This window comes from Sapajus apella, unplaced genomic scaffold (genome assembly GCF_009761245.1).
Source record: "Sapajus apella isolate SASKATOON/1434 unplaced genomic scaffold, GSC_monkey_1.0 scaffold11, whole genome shotgun sequence".
NCBI classification, from domain to species: domain Eukaryota; kingdom Metazoa; phylum Chordata; class Mammalia; order Primates; family Cebidae; genus Sapajus; species Sapajus apella.
This window is the reverse complement of record NW_022436951.1, coordinates 9,187,485-9,194,588: the sequence shown is the minus strand read 5'-3', so window position 1 is coordinate 9,194,588 and position 7,104 is coordinate 9,187,485. Positions and strand designations below refer to the sequence as shown.

Sequence of the window (7,104 nt, the reverse complement as noted above, 5' to 3'; positions counted from 1 at the left end):
TATATGTGCATATATATACATGTTTTGTATATATGTGTGTGTATATATATATATATTGTGTGTGTGTGTGTGTGTGTGTGTGTGTCAGTCAGATGTGAAATGCTAACCAATAAGTTCGGGTGTTTTTAGATGACACAGGACTGAATAAACTGCAAGTGTTAACTATATATTACTACTTTGCCTTAATGCTCTCTGTCAGCTTGGTATCTTAAGGTCCAAGAATAATCTAGCTGCCCTTACCCAAAAAGTGCCCTGATGAAAACACATTTTTCTTTTTTTGCAGTGGTGGTTTCCCTGCAAAAACCAAAGACAGAAGTTCCAATTAAGACTCCCAAGTTGAGGAATGGCCCAAAGAAAATATAACAGATGAGAAACCTTCTCTTTTGCCACTCACTATTTTTCAATTCTGTCCAGAAGGAAAAAAAGGCAAATACAAATAACCAAGAAAAATTTAAATAGATATATTTACTGGGGCAACTGATATTATTTGAGTGTGAACAGATCATCATACCATTGCATGGATGGAGACTTTGTTTTAACATGAGATTGTAGGTAAGGCCGGCTGCCTCACAGAGGGTTAAACGGACATATCCATCTCTCTCCAAGCCTGATAACTGCGTCATCACCCAAGCTCGTTATCAGGCCTTGCCACACGGCTTCCCCGCACCTGCCTCAGCATACCAGACCCAAGCTCACATTCAGCACTAAATTATGCATATAACCCCCAGCCTGCTGTTAATAAACCATGCAGGAAAATTTTTTAAAGAAGCCCCATCAGACCCTGCCCGGTAGCAGTCTGCTCTATATGCTGCGGGAAGGCCCGCTTACCCAAGGTCCTGCCTGCCTACCCATAACCACTAATTTCAGACATTTCCTGCTTCTTAATAGCCAATAAGATTGCCTTCACTTTGTTTCCCCAACAGTCAATCAAGGCCCAAGGTCCCACCTGCCTACCCATAACCACTAGCTCCAGGCATTTCCTGCTTCTTAATAGCCAATAGGATTGCCTTCACTTTGTTTCCCCAACAGCCGATCTAAACCCACTTACCCAAAGTTCTGCCTGCCTACCAATAGCAACTAGTTTCAGGCACTTCCTGCTTCCTGACAGCCAATAAAATTGCCTTTGCTTTGTTTCCCAATAGCCAATCAATCACCTTCCCTTCCCATAAAACCCCATGACCTAAACAGCCGGGTGCAACTTCTCTGGCCCCTTCCTGAACCACAGAATCTCGCCCAGGAGCTGAATAAATTGGCTTCTCATTTTCTCATACTTGCCTCAGTTTCCTCATTCTACATCGGCAATAAACCTTACAGTAGTCTTCTCAAAAATGGGGATCATAATATTTTACAGCCTATTAATATCCTTTAAAGTGTTCTGTACATGTATATTTCATTTTATGTCATTTATTGTTCCTGGTGATCCTGATATAAAATTTTACTTTTTAAAATGCACAAGAGATGCTCTCTACTTAAAGTGAATTTTCTTCACTTTCCAAAGGAAAAAAAAAGTGCTATCAATACTTCTCTCTTAATTTATAGGATTTGTAAATTTGCCTTAACGTAGATTAGATTTCCTTAAAATACAGCCCATTATTAATGTTAATTAACATATATTAGTAGCCAAACATTTACTGGTATTAATTAATGTAAATTGTAAATGAGGCAGAGGTCAAACTCAGCATCTTTGTGGGCTACAAATTAGCATCCCTCTCTTATTAAGTCACAGACCATAACTTTAGTCAAATTTAAGGCTCACATAAATCAATGTGGTTGAATCAAAGAAAATTCATCACTTCTGAAAAAGATTCTATGTCACCATAGAGCTTAAAATTTGTCAATGGCTTCTTCTCACCAGCAACATCAAGCCCAAGCTACTTTACATGAAACGGGGTCCCTCTGTGATCTCACCTCTCCCAGCTCTCCAGCCTCATCTTCCGCTCTTTAACGTCGGGCTTAGCTCCCTCCCCACAGGCTGCCTCTTGACCTTGTGCCATGGGAACTTTGCTCTGCCTACAAAGCACACACATCCACACCAGTCCCTTCTGTTACCGACCATTCTTGTCTGACTAGTCTCAACCCACCTATTACCTCATTTGGAATGCTTCCTAACCCTAAACTCTGTCTAACCCTATGAGAATGCAGTATTTTTAATATTGCTGTACTTACCAACTTATTTTATAATTAACATCCATTCTTTTCAGTGTGCTCTATGAGTCTAAGAGCTGCCTGAGGACAAGGACTAGACCTTTAAGGCTTGAATCTAAGTCCTCAGAAAAGTGCCTCACAAATGGATTCTCATTGAACTTTCTTGGAAGGAAGGAAAAGGAGTGACTAAGCAAGGGAGGAGTAAGAAAGGGAAGATGGAGAAAGAAGAGAGTGTTTGGAGGGGAGAGGAAAAAAGTAGGAGGAAGAAAAGGAAGAAGGAGGAAGAAAGGAAGGAGGGAGAAGTAGAGATGGAGAAAGGACTTTGGAAGGAAAGAGAAAAGGATACAGTTCAAAGTTTGAATCTTAATAATGGGTCTGTTTATATTTTAAGAAGAAATACATGAACAAAGCTGACTAGGACACTTCAAATAATTAATATTAAAATCAGATGAAAAACTGATTATGTGGCACCCCCCCACACACACACACACAAACATTCAACTGGACACAATCCTAAAATATCCGTTCACACCAGTTCACTTAAATGTTCCCCTAAAAAGCAGATTCAAAATTTTGGCAATATTTCTCATAGACCAATCAGTAAGACTCAACCAGGCCAAATTGACAGCAATCTGATTTGTTACTCTGAAAGGAGATAAGTCTTGGTTAGTACGGAAATAAACTGGTTTACATGTAAATTATCTTCTTATAAAGAGAAACAATTTACACAGTCATATTGTAGAAGCCATCTAATGTAACATTTGCACGTGCCAGATTAGATAACTAAAGCTGAGCGCAGTGGCGGAAGTGGACTATTGTCTAAATCGCCTTTGCACGTGGCAGATCAGGTAACTAAAGCTCAGCGAAGTGGCCGAAGCAGACTATCATGGAAATCACCTTTGCACGTGGCAGATCAGGTAACTAAAGCTGAGCGCAGTGGCGGAAGCGGATTATCATCGAAATCACCTTTGTACGGGGCAGATTAGGTAACTAAAGCTCAGCGAAGTGGCGGAAGCGGACTATCATCTAAATCAGGGGTATCCACGGTGGCTCCCCTGGGCCACACTGGTAGCAAAAGAATTGTCTTTGAGATACTCATAAAATACACTAACAATAGCTGATGAACTAAAAGAAAAAACATGCAAAAAAAAAAAAGTCTCATAATGTTTTAATAAAGTTTACAAATTTGTGTTGGGCTACATTCAAAGCCGTCCTGGGCGACATGCAGCCCATGGGCTGTGGATTGGACAAGCTTGATGTAAACAGCAGTAAGTTCATAATGAGAAAAGAAAAATACAAAGCTTTAAGGTTAGATAAATTAAAAGATCTGGTTATAAATCAGGAAATTATTATCATTTCTGGTATCATTATCTGGCCACACTAACATTTTGAAGTAATCTATTTGTAAGCAGAGAATAAGGCTTGTTTAACACAAAATCATAATGGATGGATTTTATTGGTGGACAAAGCAAAGTTCAAATTGTTTAATTCCTGTGGGAAGCTTGAGTCTTGGCTATAGCATCCCTACAAAATATTGGAATAGCAATATGAAAAACTAAAATACAAGTATCAACTATGTTAAAAATCAATAGTAATTTTGTTCAGGAATTTTTTTTTTTTTATCCTTGTACCTGATGACAGGATGAAAAATAATTGAATGCCTTTCTTTAGGCATTAAATTTTCACAGCAATTTGGAAGCTTATAGAAGAGGAAACAGGCTTAGAGAGGTTAATTAAGTTGCTCATGGTCATACAGCTAGTGAGTGGCAGAGCAAGGACTCGAACTTAGCCTGAACAATTATGTTTGCAGCTGAACCTCCCTGGACTTGAACTTAGCCTGAACAATTCTGTTTGCAGCTGTACCTCCCTGGACTTGAACTTAGCCTGAAAAATTCTGTTTGCAGCTGTACCTCCCTGGGCCCCACAGGGGCCCAGAACAGGCACGAGTGGTGGCTCCGCCAGAGTCTAGGCAGAAGCTTCCTGGAACAAAGGGTGGTGTGACCTGGACATCGGAGTTAATAAATTATGGTCAGAAAATCACAAAGCTGATTGGGGCTCAGGGACACCAGCCAGGACAGACCAGCCCCCAAGCGGGCAGCCAAACAGGCAGGAGGAGCCTCCCATGAAGCTCAAGTCATGCTGAAGCCGATGGAGGTGGTCACCTGAGCACTCCTAGGGGCGATCCGAACTGGCCGAGATGGGATCTGAGGCAGGCCCGGAAGAGGTCATTGTTGGCAAACACGCTCTGGGGGCCAGGCTGGGACGGGATTGGGGGCGCCGAGAAAGGAGGCTGCTGCCCTCTTGGGCACAGGAATCAGGGGGGACCCTGGAGTGGGGCCCTGCACCGCTGGGGCTCAGCCAGAGAGCTACACGCTGAACACGGGTCAGCACTGTGGAGGGGGGCTGTGGCTGCTGAGCTCTGGAGCCAGGTGTCCTCGATGGGCAGTGGCACGGGTATGGACTCGGTGCTGGTGCTGATGTTGCCGATGATGTTGAGCGCCTCCGTGAGGGTGTGGTACATGTGTGTCATCTGGCTGCACCTAGTCAGCCGACTTCACCATAAGGCTGCTCTGGTCCGCCTAGGAGTACAGGTAGGCCAGCAGCTCCTGGTGGATGAAGGCCTTCGTGTTGTTGATCATGAGATACATGACGGTCTTTGGCATGAGGGTGCGAATGGACTTGATGATGGCCACATATTGAGTCCACCAGGTTTCGAATGGTCTCCACCTGTAGCTCCAGTTGGAGGTCCACAGAGGTGGTGTTCTCCTGAGCTACGTCTTCGTTTTCTGTCTGGTCCTTCTCAAGGTAGATGCTGGCTCACAGGAAGGAGGCCTTCCAGCTGTCCACGTCCTCCTGGGAGTCACAGGCCAGCTTCATCTGCTGCAGTTCCTTGTAGAATTTTCTCTGCTCCGTGTTGAAGATGGCGAAGAGGTGCTTGTTGGACATGAAGTCCTTCTTCATGTCGGATCTTGAGGTTGCCCAGAGACAGCATGAACTTCTCTTTCTCCTCCTCATCCTTGTACCAGGACAGCTACTTGGCAGTCAGCACAAACCAGTACTCCTTGGAACCACCCTTCATCAGGCTGATGTTGTTGATAGTCAGCCAGCATCTTCCCCTGACTGGGGATGGCTCTCTTCCTGTTCAGCTGTGCTCCTCTGCTGGGTATTGGCAAAGCCAATGAGTACTGGTGGTTTGTGTTAATGTAAGACTGTTCGATGTCAATCTGCAGAAGAATCTGGTCCTTGGTTCTCCCCTCCGATTCCCGGATGTAAGTGATGACGATTTGCTCCATCTCCTCTCGCAACCCGGGATTGGAGCTGAACTTCTGGGCACATTTTTTAATGACCGTGGCCAGCTCTGAGACCACAAGATCAACACACTTCAAACTCGGTTATTTGAATTTTACAATCTCTTTTTTTCACAATAGCCTCAAAGACCATGTCGGAGGTGAAGAGACGCGTCCTGACTCCATGGATGTTCTTAATGGAGTAGCGGATCTCCCGTCTTAAGTCCTTCTCGTCAAACTCCGTCTTCACCAGCTCAAACGGGAACCGCTCGTGGAAGATGCGATTGATTCGGGCGCCCTCGGAGAGCTCCAGTTTGTCCACCTGATATCCTGAGCCCTCGATCTTCTTCTTAAAATCCACCCTAAACTGGTGGACCATCTGTAGCAGGGCTTTGGTTTTGCAGGTGGGGTCGCCAGGCCAGAAGTTCTTGTACTCCTCCACTTCCTTCTCCAGGGACAGCAGCTGGCTCTGGAGCTTGCTACGCAGGGACGGCAGCGAGTCCCGGATGTGGTGGGCCAGTTGTTGATTCCGCATCTTCTGCAGGTGCGGCGTGCCCGTGTGGGCAGCCATGTGCCGGTAGGCCGGGTGGGAGAGGAAGAACCTCCTCTCAGCTGCAGCGCTGCACAGATGTCCTCCTCGCCGTCAATATCCTTCTGTCTGTGGTTCACCACACCAATGTAGCCTCGTCTCAATGAGAGCATCTTGTTCTTTAAGACGTCCCTGGTGTCGGTGCCCTCGTCCATCAGGTTGAGCTTGGTGATGACACTGATGGTCCGCGGGCCTTGGGGATCGACCTTCTTGGCCAGCTTGAGAGCGTCTGAATTGGCCAGGTCCGTGTTGGCAGGTGTGACGGCCAGGATGAGGCTGCTTTCCTGGCTGAGGAACTGCAGGATCATGTCCTTGCTCTGGTACTCCATGTCTGGTGGCTGATTGCCCACAGGCACCTTGGTGATACCTGGGAGTTCGATGAGGGTCAAGTTCAACACGTGTGGAGAGTAGACCCAAAGGTTGATGGGCACTGGGGAGATGCCTTTGTTGGTCCCCGTGACCCTGTCGGTGTCTGCTTCAATCTCCTGCTGGACTCCATCAAAGTCTGTAAGCTTTTCAGACCTGCAGTGCAAAAACTTGGCATATTCTGTTTTTGAGAAGATGAGCTACAGAATCAGAGGCCGCCGGGTGACGATACCTGAACCACCGGGAAGGAAGTCCCAGCCCACGAAGTTCTCCAGCACCTAGCTCTTGCCTGCGCTCTGGCTGCCCACCACGGCGATCTGCAGCAGGGCCACGTGGCAGCTCTGACTGATGGCACTGAAGTCATCCTGCAGCTTGGTGACCAGCAGGATCAGCTCTTCCATCCTGCAGTTGTCGCCTCATCCGGTTCTCCTCAGAAATGCTTTTGACAAATAATTTCTGAACAACTATTATCTTCAAAGCACTCCACTAAGCAGTGCTTGGGACACAAATACCAATAAGACTTCGACTGTGTTCTCAATAATTTATAATCTGATAGAAAATAAAGTCCCCAGATGCTCACATCTGTAGCATGCAGGATTACATGTAAAAACACGTTGGAGGTGGCAGGTCCTATTTAAGGCCATCCCAAATGCTAATCTTTGGCTGCTCCCAGGAGGCTGACCAAAAAAATACATTGGAATTCTCCCACCCATGAAT

The 7,104-nt window shown here is 45.7% G+C and overlaps 1 pseudogene; it reads right to left on the bottom strand.

Annotated features, from left to right (window-relative positions):
* Nucleotides 1-4,274: 4,274 nt before the first annotated feature.
* Nucleotides 4,275-6,788, bottom strand: LOC116552134 (annotated as a pseudogene).
* Between the last annotated feature and the right edge of the window lie 316 nt (nucleotides 6,789-7,104).